We start from the raw sequence: 19,873 nt of genomic DNA on the forward strand, positions 1-19,873 counted from the left end.
TCACTCCCTCTCTTGGGCTCTCTCTCTCTCTCTCTCTCTCTCTCTCTCAGAAAAAAAAGGTTAAAACAAGCAGAATCTCATGAAATTTAATTTAATTTAAAATTCAAAAATACTCAGTAATAGGAAAATGAACCATCTGACTTTTTAAAATGGGCAAATGACCTGGACATCTTGTCAAAGAAGGTATACAGATAGCAAGTAAACATATGAAAACATGTTCAACATCCTATATCATATGGAGCTGCAAATTACAAACAACAATGAGGTATCACTACACACCAGTTAGAATGGTCAAAATCTAAAACGCTGACAACACCAAATGCTGCCAAGGACGTGGAGCAATAAGAAATCTCTTCATCGCTGGTGGGAATTCAAAATGGTATAGCCATTTTGGAAGACAGTTTGGCAGTTTCTTACATAACTCAACATATTCTTACCATAAAATCCTGCAACCACCCTCCTTGGTATTTACTCAAATGAGCCAAAACTTGTGTCCACACAAAAACCTGCACGTGAATGCTTGTTTATAGCAGCTTCACGCATAGTTGCCTAAACTTAGGAGCAATCAACACATCCTTCAGTAAGTGAGTGGATAAATAAATTGTAGTGCATCCAGACTGTGGAATATTTTTTTTTTCAAGTTTGTTTATTTTGAAAAAGAGAGAGAGAGAGCGTGTGCAAGTGGAGGAGAGGCAGAGGTGGGGGGAGAGAATCCCCAGCAGGCCTCTCGCTGTCTATGCAGAGCCCAACACAGGGCTAAATCACAGGGACCACAAGATCATGACCTGAGCTGAAACCAAGAGTTGGACACCTAACCCACTGAGCCACCCAGGTGCCCCTGGAATATTATTCTGTGTTGAAAATAAAAAGAGCTATCAAACCATGAAAACACATGGAGGAACCATGTTAGCATATCGCTAACTGAAAGCCAATCAGGAAAGGTTACATATGACATTCTGGAAAGGCAAAACTACAGATACAGTAAAAATGTAACGTGGGATGTAAATAGTGGGGGAGGTTTTGCATGTGTGGGGACAGGGAGTATATGAGAACTCTCTGTACCTGATTAATCTTTCTGTGAACCTAAAACTGCTCTAAAAAATAAAGTTTATTAATTAAAAAAATTACTAGTGTATATATGGGAACAAAAATAAAACAACCTTTCCAAAGTTAGAAATAATATTACCCATTAATCAAAGAAACAACTTTTTTTTTTTTAATTTAGCACATATAATAAACAGGGTATTTCAGGTCAGTGAGGAAAGAGTAGATTTTTCAATGAACAGAATTAAGGCAATTATTTGTCATTAAAAAAGAAAATCAAAGGGCGTCTGGGTGGCTCAGTCAGTTCAGCCTCTGACTCTTGGTTTCAGCTCAGGTCATGATCCCAGGGTTGTGGGATGGAGCCCTGCTTCAAACTCTGTGCTAAGTGTGGAGCCTACTTAAGATTCTCTCTCTCTTTTCCTCTGCTCCTCTCCCCCATGTGCTCTCTCTCTAACATTAAAAAAAGCAGGGTGTCTGGGTGGCTCAGTCAGTCAAGCATCTGACTTTCGCTCAAGTCATCATCCCACTGCTCGTGGGTGGGTTCAAGCCCAGCATCAGGCTCTGTGCTGACAGCTCAGAGGCTGGAGACTACTTCTGATTCTGTGTCTCCTCTCTCTGCCCCTCCCCTGCTCACGCCTTGTCATTCTCTCTCTCTCTGAAATAAATAAACATTACAAAAAATAATAAGTTAAATTAAATTTAATTTAAAAAAAGAAAGAAAAAGCTAGATCTTATGTCATTAAATGAACTGAAATAAATTGCAGACCAAACAGTGATCGAAATGCAAATTACTGGGGGCTCCCTGAGGGCTCAGTCGGTTAATCTACCAGACTCTTGGTTTCCACTCAGGTCTTGATCTCACGGTTCGTGGATTTGAGCCCTGCATTGAGCTCTGTGCTGCCAGTGCAGAGCGTGCTTAGGATTCTCTCGCTCTCAAAATAAATAAATAAATAAATAAATAAACTTAAAAAAAAGAAGAACTGTAAATTAATGAACCATAAAGTATTTTTAATATATTTTTTTTATTTTTAAAAGAGAGCACAATCTTATATAGCTTATATAAGATCCCCATTCCCATGCTTCCCATGTGAGATCATGAACTGAACTGAAGTCAGACAGCCAACTGTGCCACCCAGGCACCCCACATAAAAGTATTTTTAAAAGGTATTTATTTCTGGGGCACCTGGGTGGCTCAGTCAGTTGAGACTCTGACTTCGGCTCAGGTCATGATCTCACTGCTTGCGGGTTTGAGCCCCACATTGGGCTCTGTGCTGACAGCCCGGAACCTGGAGCCTGCTTCAGATTCTGTGTCTCCCTCTCTCTCTGCTCCTCCCCTGCTCATGCTCTCTCTCTGTCTCTCTGTCTCTCTCTCTCTCTCTCTCTCTCTGTCTCTTTCTCTCTCTCTGTCAAAAATAAATAAACATTTAAAAAAAGGTATTTATTTCTAAAGCATCGGGCAAAATCCAGAAGCCATTATGATCAAATAAACATTTTTAAAAGTTTGAAAGGTTAAAAAAAAAAAAAAGTCCAGTTAAACAGGCAAATGGAACACTCTCTCCTCTAAAATGATAGTAAAAGAATAAAAAAGTAAATAAACCTACAACAGCAAAGAGAACTGGAAAGAAGTCAACAGTAGATAGGAGATAACACATTTTGGAAGAAGGAAATCAAATGTAGGAGTGATAACTTCACAGTTTGGTGCAAGATGAAGCCTAAATGCCCATAGTGGGTGAAACCAATAAGAAGCATGCCAATTTACAGCCCTGCCCCATCCCCTCATTCCAGAAGCCTCAGAACTTGGAGGCACAAGTCCCTCAGATTGCAAGAGAAAGGGACAGTTTGTAAAGTTTATATAAGATCCCCATTCCCATGCTTCCCCGGCCAGGTAACTTCTTCAGATAACTTCCCAGAAGGAAATATGAAGTTTCTTCTCCAGAGAAATTGAGCCAGAGGACCCAGAGGAGACCAGGGCACTAAATTAGAATGAGAACAGGAGTTTAAGTGATAGTCCCTGTATTAGTTTCCCTTAACGGTGCTATCAAATTACCATAAATTTGGTGGCATTAAAGCAATAGAGATTTATCCTCTCATTGTCTAAAGACCAAAAGTTCAAAAGCAACGTATCAGCAGAGTCACATGCATTCCAAAAGCCCTAGGGGAGAATCTGTGCCTTGCCTCTTCCAGCTTCTGGTGGCTCTAGATGTTCCTTGGCTTATGGCCGCATCACTCAGATTTCTGACTCCAGCTTCACATTGCCTTCTCCTCTGTGTGGACCTCCATCTAATCTTCCCCTGCCTCTCTCCTATAAGGATATATATAATTACATTTAGGATCCACCCAGATAATCCAGGATAAACTAACTTTTCTTTAGATCATTAACTTGATCACATCTTTCCATACATGGAAATAGTCATTCTTTTGCTATATAATATTCACGGATTCTGGGGATTAGACAGTGCATATATCTTTGGTGGGGGTGTGCATTTTTTGTGTGTGTGCCTACCACAGTTGCTACACCGAAGAACGAGACAGACCCCTTTTCCTTCCCAGCCACTAGCATGCTAGCACCCAGAATTTCACCCGCCTCACAGAAAACTGGAATGTTCTTCTCTGGAGAGACTGAACAGCTCCAGAGAGACTTACCGCTACTGATACTTGGGTACCCCCCAACAAAAATCCAACTCACTGCCTGCTTCTCCCCACAGTGAAACTCATCTATCAACATACCTCTCTGAAACACAGAGCTTCTAATCAGTTTTTTTGGTTTCACACTCTCACATATAAAGGAACAGTCACAGTTTGCAGAATAATCCAAGAAAGGCTTCCAATAGGGAAAACTCAGACTAAAACAAACAAACAAAAAAGGAGGGGTGGGGCTTGGAGAAAACAAAGAGACTAAGCAACAGGAAAAGATTTTAAAATATATATATAATTTATATCTTCAGAGAGATAAAAATAAAATAATACTATGAAACAAGTACACGACACTATTTTTAAAAAATAAAAGAAGGGGTCCCTGGGTGGCTCAGTTGGTTGAGTGTCCGACTTTGGCTCAGGTCATGATCTCGTTGTCAGTGAGTTCCTCGGTCAGTGAGTTCCAGCCCCTCGTCGGGGTCTGTGCAGACAGCTCAGAGCCTGGGGCCTGCTTTGGATTCTGTCTCCCTCTTTCTCTACCCCTTCCCTGCTCATGCTCTGTTCTCTCTTAAAAATGAATAAATGTTAAAAAAAATTTTTTAATAAAAACAAAAAAAAAGAAGAGGGGCACTTAAAAAAAAAAAAGAATAAGAAGAAGAGGGGAGCCTGGGTGGCTCAGTCGATTAAGCCATTGACTTTGGCTCAGGTCATGATCTCACAGTTCCTGACTTTGAGCTCTGCATGGGGTCCTGTGCTAACAGGTCAGAGCCCGAGCCTCCTTCAGATTCTGTGTCTCCCTCTCTCTCTGCCCCTCTCCCATTCGCACTCTGTGTCTCTCTCTCAAAAATAAAAAGAAACATTAAAAAAATAATAAAGTCTTTAAAATTTTCTTTTGATACAAACATCTTAAAAAATGTACAGCACCTGCTGCCAAACAGGTTTGAAAGTGAAAAGTGAACTGAAATAAACCAGGCGGCTTCTGAGCATGGAACAAAAAGGATGTGTTTAGGGAATTAAGCGGAGCCATCAAGAAATTCCATAATAAGAAAGCAGCCTTAATCTAGATAATCCTCCATCTCACCAACTCAGTCACAGTCTTTAAAAAGAGTTAGTTTGGGGGCAGCTGGTTGCCTCAGTTGGTTAAGCATCTGACTTTGGCTCAGGTCACGATCTCACGGTTTGTGAGTTCAAGCCCTGCATCCAGCTCTCCGCCATCAGCACAGAGCCCACTTGGGATCTTCAGTCTCCCTCTCTCTCTCTCTGTACTTCCCCCGCTTGCTCGTGCTCTCTCTCTCAAAAATAAACTTTAATAAATAAATAAATAAATAAATAATCGAGTTAGTTTTACATGGCTTTCTGGTTTGTTGATGTGAATATTACTTAATGAAAATAGGATTGCAGAAACGCTGATTCTTTCCCTTTCAATTCACATATTACCCACATATTCCATTACTCATTTTCAATACTTTAACTTTCATTAAAAACATCTGATTTTTTAAATGTTTATTTATTTTTGAAAGAGAGAGAGAGAGAGAGAGAGAGAGGGCACGAGCAGGGGGAAGGGCAGAGAGAGACAGGGAGACTTAGAATCCAAAGCAGGCTGCAGGCTCTGAGCTGTTAGCAGAGCTCGATGCAGGGCTCCAACTCATGAACCTTGAGATCATGAACTGAGCCAAAGTCAGATGCTTAACTGACTGAGCCACCCAGGTACCCCCAAAAACATCTAGTTTTTAAAAGGAGGTGTAGGGATATGTAAGTAAATATATTAATGGCATTTGTCTAAATAAGCTGTCAACATGTTTGCTGCAGCCTTGTTTTTATTAATAAAATGTTGGAAATATCTTGAATAGCCATCATGAGGGAACTGGCTAGATAGATATTGATACATAAAAGAATAAAATAAAAGCATTAAAAAGAATGAAGTAGCTCTATATGTACTATCATGAATGGTTTCCACTACAGCATTCAGTGAAAAAAGTAAGTTGCATGGATTGCATGGGTGGCTCAATTGATTGAGCATCTGGCTCCTGTTTCAGCTCAGGTCACGACCTCATGGTCATGATCTTGAGGTAGTGAGATTGAGCCCTGTGTTGGGCTCTGCAATGAACATGGAACCTACTTGGGATTCTCTCTCTCCCTCTCTCTCTTTCTCTGCCCCTTCCCACCAAAGTAAATAAACATTTTTCTTAAAAAAGGTAAGTTACAGAACATGTATAATGTGAAATCATCTATGCAAAAAACAAAAATATATCCAGCTGTTTGACAGTGTGGGAGGATATTTACCAATATCTGAGGAGGGGATGAAGAGAAGGGAATTTCTGCTTTTTGCTTTATACCTATCTATGATATTTAAAATGTTTTTACTGGAAGTATGAATCAAATTGTAAAATAAAGAAAAATGCAAACCTAGGAAAGGACAGTAAGTGCATAAAAGGTATACATAGGAACAGAATATTGATATTTATATTTTTCATTATGCTGTTTTTAAAATATACTCTGTTTAGAATTTTATATCATGGGACATAGTATATATGCTTTCTGAATAAAGTATATTTTCTTTACATGTTTTTATTTTTTTATTTTTAAGAGAGACAGAGACAGAGACAGAGCAGGAGAGGGGGAGGCACAGAGAGAGAGGGAGACACAGAGAATCTGAAGCAGGTTCCAGGCTCTGAGCTGTCAGCACAGAGCCCGACACAGGGCTCAAACTCATGAACCACAAAATCATGATGTGAGCCAAAGTTGGACAATTAACTGACTGAGCCACCCAGGCACCCCATAAAATAAATTTTCTTTTAAAAAAAACCACAAAACAAAACAACCAAACAACAACAAAATAAATTGAAGCCAGAAAATAAAGAAACAATGCCTTCAAAATTCTGAAGAAAATTCTTTTTAATCTAGAATTTAATACCCAGCCAAACAACAAACTAAGTGTGAGAGTAGAATAAAATAATCTTCATTAATGTAAGCTCTCAAACAATTTATCTTCTATGTGCCTTTTCTCAGTAAGGTGTTCTCCACCAAAAAGATGAAGCCAAGGAAGAGGATGACCTGAGATCAAGGACACAAGAATTTATACATGAGATAGTTGACGATCATTCCCAGGATGAGGACAAATGGAAGTCCCAGGATCTCAACTATGTAGCAGACCCAGACAACAACCAGTCCAGACTAATAGGCACAGAGGTAGGTTCCAGAGGATGTCACTATGGAAAAAAAAAAAAAAAAAAAAAAAACGGAATCAATAGATTATCTAAGACATGTGATCTTGTGAAAGATTTCACTGAGAGATCATTGGAGGCTGTAGGAAGAATCAGGCCTAGCAGAAATTGGCTGAGGTAGACTTACTGTGAAGCTAATGAATTTTAAACTTCAGGCTCCTTCATCTAAGTGAATCCTTTCCAAGGTGCTCTAACTAATTTGTTCCAAAAGTATGTATTCTATGTAAGAGGTTCTCTCAAAATGCACAAACTTCAACCTTATAAAACCTATATCTCCCCTGCTGGTGATTTTATAATTCCATAATTCCTTCTGATCTTATTATCTGTGATTTTTCTAAAAAAAGAAAGAAAGAAGAAAGAAAGAAAGAAAGAAAGAAAGAAAGAAAGAAAGAAAGAGAGAAAGAAAGAAAGAAAGAAAGAAAGAAAGAAAGAAAGAAAGAAAGAAAGAAAGAAAGAAAGAAGTTTCCCTTATTAATTATTAGGTAACCCTGAAATACATTCCTTTACATCAGGATATGTTTTATTCTTACTTCTATTTATAAATTTTTAGGACTATTTAGTTAGTAACATAGAAAACCTCTAAAAGTGACCAAGTTTTTCTTTGTTTGTTTCAGGGTTTTTAAGATATAATTACAAAATCATGGATTACAGTATATATATTATGGGAATGCAAGCTGGTGCAGCCACTCTGGAAAACAGTATGGAGGTTCCTCAAAAAACTAAAAATAGAACTACCCTATGACCCAGGATCGCACTACTAGGTATTTATCAAGGGATACAGGTGTGCTGTTTTGAAGGGGCACATGCACCCCCATGTTTATAGCAGCACTAGCAACAATCGCCAAAGTATGGAAAGAGCCCAAATGTCCATCGATGGATGAATGGATAAAGAAGATGTGGTATGTATATACAATGGAGTATTACTCGGCAATCAAAAAGAATGAAATCTTGCCATTTGCAACTACGTGGATGGAACTAGAGGGTATTATGCTAAGTGAAATTAGTCAGTCAGAGAAAGACAAAAATCAGATGACTTCACTCATATGAGCAAGCAGAGGAAGGACAGATAAGGAGGGAGAGAGAGAGAGAGAGAGAGAATCCCAAGCAGGCTCTGCGCTGACAGCACGTGGGGCTTGATCCCATGAACTGTGAGATCATGACCTGAGGTGAAATCAAGAGTCGGTCGCTCAACCAACCTCATATGAGGACTTTAAGAGACAAAACAGATGAACATAAGGGAAGGGAAACAAAAAGAATATAAAAACAGGGAGGGGGACAAAACAGAAGAGACTCATAAATATGGAGAACAGACTGAGGGTTACTGGAGGGGTTGTGGGAGGGGGGATGGGCTAAATGGGTAAGGGGCACTAAGGAATCTACTCCTGAAATCATTGTTGCACTATATGCTAACTAGTCTGGATGTAAATTTAAAAACATAAAAAATAAAATTAAAATATATATATTATATTTATATAAATATAAAAATATATCAAGCATCCCAAAAATTTCCTTTGTGTCCCCTTCAGTCACTACCTCCAAATGTAACCACCATCCTAACTTCTTTTCTTTTTAAGTTCATTTATTTATTTTAAGAGAAAGAGAGAGAGAGAGGGTGGGTGGAGGAGCAGAGAGAGAGGGAGAGAGAGAGAATCCCAAGCAGGCTCCATGCCACCAGCACACAGCCTGACTCAGTGCTTGAACTCACAAACCTTGAGATCATGACATAAGCCAAAACCAAGAGTCGGACGTTTAACCGACTGAGCCCCTTTCCACCATCCTAACTTCTAACAGTAATAATTGGTCTTACTTATTATTGAGTTTATATAAGTGTAATCAGCATGATTTCTTTTTCTGTTGGTTTGGGTTTTTTATTTGTGCTTTGGTTTTTTTGTCTTGTTGTTGTCATTGTAACACTTTTTTTAAAAAATATTTTTTTAAATATTTATTTTTGAAAGAGAGAGAGAGACATTGAGTGTGAGCTGGAGTGGGGCAGAGATAGAGGGAGACACACAGAATTTGAAGCAGGCTCCAGGCTGTGAGCTGTCAGCACAGAGCCCCACATGGAGCTCAAACTCACAAATGGTGAGATCGTGACCTGAGCCAAAGTCAGACACTTAACTGGCTGAGCCACCCAGGCCCTGTAACACTGTTTTATTAAGAGTGAATTATTTTTGGAGGCACTTGGGTGGCTCAGTCAGTTAAACATCCGACTTGAGCTCAGGTCAAGTGATATCATTGTGATATCAAGCCCCGAGTCAGGCTCTGACTGACAGTTCAGAGCCCGGAGCCTGCTTCAGATTCTGTGTCTCCTTCTCTCTGCCCCTCCCCCACTCACACTCTGTCTCTCTTTCTCTCAAAAATAAACAAACATTAAAAAAAAAAAAGAACATTTTCAGTATTCCTAAACTGTAAACGATGGGAAACTGAAGTATCAAAGGAGACGCATCAGGGGTCATGTGTTACATATATATATATATATATATATATCATATATTACAGACAATAACCTTTAAATTTTCTTATTGCCTTTATACAATCAATGCATAATATTTAAGTAAAACTGAAGTAACTGAAACCTTTATTAGGCAAACATTTTTGCATACGCTGCCTTCTCTCCATCTTTCTGTGCCTTTATCTTTTGTTTAACTTTCAACAATTCTGTCTAGATAGTTTTATCTTCCAGTGCTGTCTCCTGAGTTTTCTCAAGATCAGCCCATGCGCGATCATATTCCTTTAATCCTTGCCATCCTTGAGCTCACAGTACAATGCTTTGGTATTTAATGGGTCTATTTCAAGAGCCTCCAAACAGCTGTCAATTGCTTCCTGCCAATTTGGCATCTTCAGTTTATCAGCACCAATATTCAGCACGCAGCTTAAAGCTATAGGTTGCAGCTTCTATCTGTCCGTTTTCTCAATAACAGCGTTTGAACCTTCCATATATCTTAAAACTTTTGTATATTTTTGGGGGCGCCTGGGTGGTTCAGTTGGTTGAGCGACCGACTCTTGATTTCACCTCAGGTCATGATCTCACAGTTCATGGGATCAAGCCCCACGTGCTGTCAACGCAGAGCCTGCTTGGGATTCTCTCTCTCTCTCCCTCCCTATCTGTCCTTCCTCTGCTTGCTCTCTCTCAAAATAAATAAATAAACATTAAAAAAACACTTTTGTATATTTTTAATAGCCATCTCCCACTTCTGGATTTGAAAAAAAATATTTCCAATTTTTTTTAAGACTTCTGTTATTAGTAAAATTTTATCTTCATCTTTTAAATCTATATATCTGCATCCTCAGGGAAATCTGGATGACTGTCACCAGAACCATCTTTTGGGAATATCATCCCCTTCCTTCAGTTCTCTGTATTCTGCAATAATGCATAATTTGGCAAGGTTTTCACCTTTCACTTCTACATTTTCCAATATCCTTGCCATACCCATTCCTTTAATTACTTGTGCCAAATACCACGTTTCCCATCCAAATGAGGAGTGCAAACCATTGTGATTAAGAACTGAGAACCATTTGTATTGCAGCCCGCATTTGTCATGCTCAATAATAGAAATTTTCATCTTCACATTTTTTACCATCAATACTTTCTCTACCTGCCCCATTTCGATATGAGAAGTCTCCACCCTGAATCATAAATTTCTTAATAATTTGATGGAAAGGGCACCCTTTGAAATGGAGAGGTTTCCCAGTAGTATGTCTAATGCCTTTTTCTTCTGTATGCAATATTCAAAATTTTTCTGCAGTCTTGAGTACAACATCTGCAAACAATTCTAGGACAGTTCGACCAATTTGCTCCCCTCCAATGTCCACAGCAAAGAAGATGGGGTGGGGGGTGTGGTTTATTGGGGTTGTAGGGCTTAGTTTGGGGGTCCTGGTGCAACACTTTGAATCCCAGATGTTTGGGAGTGGACTCTGATTTCTTTTAAATTAAAAAGCTCTCCGAGGCACCTGGGTGGCTCAGATGGTTAAGCTTCCAACTCTTGATTTTGTCTCAGGTCATTATCTCTCGGTTACACGGAGCCTGCTTGGGATTTTCTCTCTCTCCCTCTCTCTCTACCCCTCTTCCACTCATTCTCTCTCTCTCTCTCTCTCTCTCTCTCTCTCTCTGTCTGTCTCTCTCTAAATAAATAAACTTTAAGAAAAAAAAAACCTCTTCTCTATTCTCCTATATGCCTAGAAAATATTTTAGCATTTTTTATTATATTACTATTTTTATATTTATTTATCTGAGAGAGAGAGAATGAGAGACAGCACATGAGAGCAGGGCAGAGGGATAGAGGGAGAGAGAAAGAATCTCAAGCAGGCAGAGCTGGAGGTAGGGCTTGATCTCACTAACCCTGAGATCATGGTCTGAGCCAAAACCAACAGTCTGATGCTTAACCAAATGAGCCACCCAAGGTGCCCCTATAGGCTTAACCGACTGAGACAACTGGGAGCCTCTACAGGAAAAATATGTTAGATGATTAGTATCTTAGGTTCAAACTGTCTCCACAAGAACACTTCGACAATTTACACCACCAGAAATATGAGTATACCCATTTCCCTGATAACCACGCTGAAATTTTTTTTTTAATAACATAAGAGTAAATTGTATCTGGTTGTTTTACTTTTCATTTCTGATAAAGACACACTGCATATAGGGGCACAAAGATGACAATATAATTCAGAAGAAAATGGAATGACGTCTTTGAAGTACTGAAAGAAAAAAATGTCAACCTATAATTCTATACCAAGTGAAAATTGAGTTATCTTATTTCTGACTATGACAAAGTAACTGGTGTCAGACTAGTCCTCCCATCACACACACACACACACCTAGAAAACTGCCCAAAATATATGAAACAATTGTTTTAAGATATTGGGCAAAGGCAGCATAGGGTTGTAATCCCTGAGGGAAAAGGAAAGAAAAATTGTGTGCACCTTCCAATTATCCCAACTACCTGCCCATAAATACTCTTCACACCATAGCACAGGGATGGGAAACCCAACGAGAGTACAGGGGTTTTGTTGAGCTGAGGAGACAGAGATTAGATTTTGGGGAGGCTGAGGAGGCTAGATTCTATGAGAAAGTCCTAGAGAGAAGAGTGCTATGCAAAGAAAGAGCTCCACAAATTTGCATAGTGGTCCAGTGTCTTTGGCTGAATAGCAGGCTACATGTGCATAGCGTGACAGAGGAGACTTCTTGAAACTGACCAAAAATCAGCTACCAGGTAAAGAACAACTGCTGGGGAATTATAAAGTGAATAATTACTGGAGTTCACACAGGAATGGAAGAAATTAGAGTTCCAACCAGTCAGACTGGAGAGACTGCGTCAAATATTCAGAGCATTCATTAGATACCTTAAAAAAGCTGTCTTAGGAGTAGACGCCTACTAGCCCAAGAGTAAAGTTACTCTAGACCTTCCCTCACAAAGTTTAAAAACTTGCCTCAAATGAATCCAGCTGATATGCAAGTAATTAGCTGCCTGCCAGAACAAAGCTTAAAGAAAGACAATAAAATCCAGAAATTCGGGGGCGCCTGGGTGGCGCAGTCGGTTAAGCGTCCGACTTCAGCCAGGTCACGATCTCGCGGTCCGTGAGTTCGAGCCCCGCGTCAGGCTCTGGGCTGATGGCTCGGAGCCTGGAACCTGTTTCCGATTCTGTGTCTCCCTCTCTCTCTGCTCCTTCCCCGTTCATGCTCGGTCTCTCTCTGTCCCCAAAATAAATAAAAACATTGAAAAAAAAAATTAAAAAAAAAATCCAGAAATTCGATGATGTAACATTTACAATGTCCAGCATCTAATAAACATACTCCCTCCAACCACCAAATAAATAAATAGATAAATAAGCAAAAGAAAAAAAGAAAATGTGATCTCTAGCTGGGAGAAAACTTAAACAATAAAAACAGAACCAGAAATGAAAGAAATTATGCAATTAATAGGTAAAGACTTCAAAACATCTTGATATAAGTTCAAATATTCCAAGAAAACCATAAATCCAATGAGGAAATACATGGAGACTAAAAAAAAGAAATGAAAAATACCATTGTATGACCTTTAGAGAAAATTAGGTGATAAAGTTGAAAAGGTCAGTGAACTTGAAGATGCAGAAGTAAGAACAACGTAAACTGAAGCACAGAGAGAAAAGGAAGATGGAGGGGAAATAAGCAAGCCTCAGCGACCAGTTGGATGATATCAAGCATTCTACCACACACATAATCTAGAGTACTGGAAAACAAGGGAGCAGGAAAGAATATTTGCAGAAATTATGGCAAAAAATTCACCAGATTTCATGAAAAAAATATTAACACCCAGATCCAAATAAACTGATGAACCTCATGCAGGATAAACACAAAGAAAATTATACCTAGACACAGCATAACCAAATTGCTGAGCACCGATGATAAAAAATAAATCTGAAAAGAAGACAGAGAGAAAGATATATGGCATAGACTGAATGAAGCAAAGGTTAAGTATAAGCATTAACTTCTCATCAGAAACAGTGCAAGACAGAAGATAATGGAATAACACCTTTAAAGTGCTAAATGAGGGGCGCCTGGGTGGCGCAGTCGGTTAAGCGTCCGACTTCAGCCAGGTCACGATCTCGCGGTCCGGGAGTTCGAGCCCCGCGTCGGGCTCTGTGCTGATGATGGCTCAGAGCCTGGAGCCTGTTTCAGATTCTGTGTGTCTCTCTCTCTCTCTGCCCCTCCCCCGTTCATGCTCTGTCTCTCTCTGTCCCAAAAATAAATAAACGTTGAAAAAAAAAATTTAAAGTGCTAAATGAAAAAAAAATGCCAACATAGAATAGTATTTCCAGTGGATGTAAAAATGAAGACAAAAAAGACATTTTAAGACAAATAAAAGCTGAAAAAAGTTATCACTTATAAGAAATGCTACAGGAGGTTCTTCAGATGGAAGAAAGATGATATCAAGTGAAAACTCAGATGAACACAAATAAAGGGAATGGAAATAGTAAATTTGTGGGTAAATATAAAAGACACTTTTTATTTTTTAAAAAAATTTTTTTCTTAATGTTTTTATTTATTTTTGAGACAGAGAGAGACAGAGCATGAGCAGGGAAGGGACAGAGAGAGGGAGACACAGAATCAGAAGCAGGCTCTAGGCTCTGAGCCATCAGCACAGAGCCGGACGCGGGGCTCGAACTCACAGACTGAGATCATGACCTGAGCCGAAGTTGGACGCTCAACCGACTGAGCCACCCAGGCGCCCCTAAAAGACACTTTTAAAAAGTTCTTTAAGGGGAACCTGGGTGGTTCAGTCAGTTAAGTGTCCAGACACTTGGTTTCGGCTCAGATCATGATCTTATGGTTGGTAGGTTTGTGCCCCAAGTCAGCTCTGCACTGACAATGTGGAGACTGCTTGGAATTCTCTCTCTCTCTCTCTCTCTCTCTCTCTCTCTCTCTCAAAACAACTAAATAAACTTTTAATAAATACAATTTATTTATTTTGAGAGAGAGAGAGAGAGAGAGAGAGAGAGAGAGAGAGAGAAATTGCACGAGCAGGGGAGGGGCAGAGAGAGAGATACAGAATCTGAAGCAGGCTCCAGGCTCTCTCTGAGCTGTCAGCACAGAGCCTGATGCAGGGCTCAAACTCGTGAACTGCGAGATCAAGACCTGAGCCAAAGTCAGACACCCAACCGACTGAGTCACCCAGGTGCCCCAATAAATAAACATTAAAAAATTATAATAATAATAAATTTAAAAGTTGTTTAAAAGATAATTGACTCTTTGGGGTACCTGGCTGGCTCAATCATTAAGAGCATACAACTCTTGATCTTAGGGTTGTGAGTTCAAGCCCTGCATTTGGTGTAGAGATTAAAAATAAAATCTAAAAAGGGTGGCTGGGTGGCTCAGTTGGTTAAGCCTCTAACTTCAGCTCAGGTCATGATCTCACGGTTCATGAGTTCAAGCCCACATGCTAACAACTCAGAGCCTGGAGCCTGCTTCAGATTCTGTGTCTCCCTCTCTCTCTGCCCCTCCCCTGCCTGCACTCTGTCTCTCTCTCAAAAATAAACATTTACAAAAATAATAAAATAAAATCTAAAAAGAAGATAACCGATGCTTTAAGACAAAAATAGTAATAATATACAGTGGGATATATGTAGAAGTAAAATGTATGACAACAATAACAAAAAGGATGAGTGAAAGGAAAATGGAAGTATACTATTGTACAGTTTTTACATTACACATGAAGTCATATAATATTTGAAGGTAGTCTGTGGTTAAGTTAAAGATGCATATGGTAAGCCTTAGTGCAACTATTGAAAAAATATATATACTTAATAAGAGGAGATAAATGAAATACCAAAAATACTCAAAGATCAGCAGGAAAACAGGAACAAAAATAGATAAGACAAATATAAAACAGCATGGTGGTAGATTTTAATCCAACCACATCAATTAAAATTGTCTCTTTATGCATTTTGCCATTTTTTCTATTACAGTGGTTGTCTTTTCTTGTTGATTTGCAAGAGCTCTTTACATATTAAAATATAAATCATGTCATGTATGTTTTCTGCCTTTGATGTTATCTTTAGGAAACCTTCCCCTTCCAAATGTAGATAGCATTTTGACAAGAAATATGAGAAGAGTATAAACTTAGACACTGAGGTAGAAAGGCATAAGCTATATTTTGGAAATAAACATTGAGTAGAAGAGTTTGGCTATAAAAGGCATTTTAGGGAATCACACAATATAAAAATAGGAAGAGTCATTCAGGACCAGAACATAGAATGCTGTCTTAAACCGTTCAGGCTGCTATAATAAAATACCACAGACTGGGTAACTTATAAACAAGAGACATTTATTGTTCACAGTTCTGGAGGCTGAAGTCCAAGATCAGGGTGCCAGCATGGCCAGGAGAAGGCCCTATTTCAGGTGACAGACTTCTTGTAACCTCACGTGGTGGAAGAGTCTAGGAAGCTCTGTGGGATCTCTTTAATAAAAGCACTAATCCCTCTCAGGAGGTCTCCACTATCAAATCCTAATCACCTCTCAAAGTCCCCACTTATTAATACTATCACCTTTGGGGGTTAGGATTTCAACATGAATAGGGTGTGGGGGGGGCACATTCAAACCATGGCAACTGACTTGACTATTGGATAAAGGAGCTTGGTCTCCATTGGGTAGACCAAAGGGAACCTCTAAAGGTTGATTTTCTTTTCTTTCTTTTTTTTTTAAATTTCTTTTTAACATTTATTTATTTTTGAGACAGGGAGAGACAGCATGAACGGGGGAGGGTCAGAGAGAGAGGGAGACACAGAATCTGAAACAGGCTCCAGGCTCTGAGCTGTCAGCACAGAGCCTGATGTGGGGCTGGAACTCACGGACCTCGAGATCATGACCTGAGCCGAAGTTGGATGCTTAACCGACTGAGCCACCCAGGCGCCCCTAAAGGTTGATTTTCAATACCATAAACATTGGGAAGATAAATCTTGTTGAAGATCTAAGTGTATAGGACAGACTGGAGAAATGGGTGGTAGAGAGAGATCGAAGTTGGAGACCAGCTAGTATACTTTTGCAGTAATTCATACAGGAAGTGATATCCACCCATATATTGAATAAGGATAAAAATTATATGATTACCATAAAAATCAAAAGCCTTGATCCTCTTTCAGTGCTTTGTTTTAGACAAGTTGAATTTGAACAATAACATTCAAATAGGAGGTACTGGATGGGCAGGTTTTGGAGATGACAGGGCTAGGGAAACATTGAGAGTTATTAGCACAGAGGTAATTGTTGAAATAATAGGAGTAAATGAAGTCACCAGGGGAGACTTGTGGATTTCTAGGATATTGGAAGGCTCCTATTTATCCTTCCAGAATGAAAGCCTAGGTGTCATCTCTTCTAGGAAACCTTCCCTGATCACCATCTCCCTGGCCCCCCCACCACTACTGACTTAGGGGTCCTTTCTCTGCTTCCACAGAGCCCTGTGTATGCCCCTATTTATCACACTGTATTATTGTTGAGTGTTTCCTCTTTTCCTTGAGCTTCTAGAAAGCAGGTTCTAAATTTTTTTTTTTTAATTTTTAATGTTTATTTTTGAGAGAAAGAGAGACAGGGCGTAAGGGGGTGGGGCAGAGAGAGAGGGAGACGTAGAATCCAAATCGGGCTTCAGGCTCTGAGCTGTATGCTGTGCAGCGTTGGTGGTATAGTGGTGACCATAGCTGCCTTCCAGGCTCTGAGCTGTCAGCACAGAGCCCAACACACGGAGCTTGAATTCATGAGCTGTGAGATCATGACCTGAGTCGAAGTCGGTTGTTTAACCGACTAAGCGACCGAGGCGCTCCAAGCAAGTACCAAAATTTTTTTTAATAAAAATGTTTAAAGTTTATCATTTATTTTGAGAGAGACAGAAAGAGCAGGAGGAGGGGAGGGGCAGGGGGGGAACCCCAAGCAGACTCTGCAGGGTCAGCGCAGAGCTGGATGTGGGACTCAAATTTATGAAACTGTGAGATCATGACCTGAGCTGAAATCAAGAGTCAGACGCTTAACTGACTGAGCCCCCGAGGCACCCCAGGTACTTAAACTTACTCAACTTCGTGTTCTCCTGGCCTATAGAAAGCTCTTGAAAAATGTTTGCTGAATATAATCAGATTCTACGATTTGTTGCTTTCCCAAGGAAGATATCCTTTAGTATCTCCTCCCTTCCCTCCTCTCAGCCAATTCTGTTGCCCCATAAACCAGTTATTCTTTTTGGGGTATAACCTCCACCTTTTTCCACTGCAGTTCAGCATCTTCTTTGATCTCTAGGGGGGAATGGAAACCATTTCTGATCTCTTTTGAGAGATGGCAATACTGACAAAAAATTTTACCTTCTTGATCCCAGATTCTCTAACCTCCTCAATTTGTAAAAGGAAGTTATAGTTGGAGAGGAAAGGGAGATCTATATGCCCTGTGGTGGAATGCCTGGGAACTTGAAGAGAAAAGATTTTCTGACTAAGTAACCCTAGCCGCTAATTTCAAAACAAGCTGGAGTCTAGAGACAGGCTAACTTGCAAATACCAGCCCCTCACAGCACCACCTAGTGGATAAAAAGAAACTAACACGGAGTGTCTGGGTGGCTCAGCCCCTTGAGCCACAAACTCTTTTATTTTGGCTCAGGTCATGGTCCCAGGATCCTGGGATGGATCCCTGCCCTGGGCTGAGCTTGGAGCCTGCCTGGGATTCTCGTTCTCTCTTCCTCTGCCCCTCTCCCCCACTTGCACTCTGTTTCTATAAAAGGATAGGATAGGATAGGATAGGATAGGATAGGATAGGATAGGATAGGATAGGATAGGATAGGATAGGATAGGATAGGATAGGATATGACACAATAGAAAAAATGAAAAAATATATAAAATTGAAATGAAATAATAAAATAAAGTAAAATAAAGTAAAATAAAATAAAAGAAGGGCTCTGAGACCATGAAGGTAAATGGCCAATTCTAAATTAACTCACTTTCAGATCTCTAGAATCTTTGCTATTTACACATTAGGAGGAATCATCAGCAAAGGGGAAAGAATTGCCAAATAAATAGTAATATAGCTTCAAGAGTATAAAAAAAGCAAGGAGCTAATTTACTTTGCCATAAGCTATAAGGGCCCATTGGGGAAATAATTAAACTAATAACCTTCCACCCCAACCATCCCAAAGAGAGAGACCAGAGAGAGAATGTGTGATGCCCCAGCCCCTTGGTATTGATTTTATCAGTGGCTTTCAAATGTATTTTTCTGCAAACCAAGGTAAGGAATACATTTTATATCCTCACTCAACACTGGAAACAAAATTATCATGAGACATATTTATCCTTATTAAGCATCAGTCTCTGCTATTTTCTAATCTACTCCACTTAGAAACACCACTAGTAGGGTGCTTGGCTGGCTCAGTCAGTAGAGCATATGACTCTTGATCTTGGGGTTGTAAGTTCAAGGCCCATACTTGATGTAGAAAATACTTAAAACCTTGAAGAAAAAAAACCCCAACATCCTACTGGCCAGAACTTTCTAAATTGATTTCATGACTCACATTTTGAAAAACACTAGCCAGTCTATGTGTAAATTTTCATCCTATATCAACACTGATGTTTTGCTAAGGAAAAGTGCCCCTACAGAATTGAAACCAAATTCACCATATCTCTTCCATGCTGCCAAGCCTTTGTGCACAGTTGCTCTCCCCTACCTGCCTTTGTTGAGATATGAGTCATAATCTTCTTCAAAATCCAACACCATCATTAAGTCTTTCCATTCCTCCAATCAGAAGAAATTATTTCTCTCTTAGTTCTCCCTCAAAACAGTGCTGGTACCTCTACCCTAGCACTTAATTAATGTGCCTAGTACTCAATTAGTGATTTACACAACTTATAGCTTCCTTAAATGAAGGTTCTACATACTCATAATTGCATCCCTCCAGACTGGCACAATGACTAACAGGGCCCAACAAATATCAAAATAAACTTGTATAAAACTACTTAAGATCCAGAAAATTTAGAAGCACCTGGGTGGCTCAGTTGGTTAAGTATCCAACTTCGGCTCAGGTCATGATCTCACAATTCATGAGTTCGAGCCCTACATCGGGCTTGCTGCTGTCAGAGCAAAGCCCACTTCAGATCCTCTGCCCACCCCCCCCCCCCGTCCCTAACCCACTTGTGCGCTCTCTCTCAAAAATAATTAAAAACATTAAGAAATACATTTTAAAAATAATTTTAAAAATAAAATAAAGATCCAGGGAATTCAAAGGTTTACTGAGGTAAATCCTTTTGCAAAGCACTTAATCTCTCCCTAGTAATAGTTAAGTATGATTCCTCTAAAACATCTGAACTTATAAAATATCAAATATCTATATACATAAGCCAATTAAGCCTTATTTATAAAATTTTCGTAATTGTGCAGGAGTCCTACAGAAGGAAACTCAGGCTTTTAGTCTCACACTGAGGTGCCCAGGCAAGTCCTTACTAATGAGCTCAGCCATTTGAGGCACAAATTATCCCTC

The 19,873-nt window shown here is 39.6% G+C and overlaps 1 pseudogene; it reads right to left on the reverse strand.

The window, feature by feature from the left end:
* Positions 1-9,635: 9,635 nt before the first annotated feature.
* On the reverse strand, positions 9,636-19,113 carry LOC101084889 (annotated as a pseudogene).
* Between the last annotated feature and the right edge of the window lie 760 nt (positions 19,114-19,873).

The sequence above is a fragment of the Felis catus genome, chromosome B4 (assembly GCF_018350175.1).
Source record: "Felis catus isolate Fca126 chromosome B4, F.catus_Fca126_mat1.0, whole genome shotgun sequence".
Taxonomy (NCBI): Eukaryota; Metazoa; Chordata; class Mammalia; order Carnivora; family Felidae; genus Felis; species Felis catus.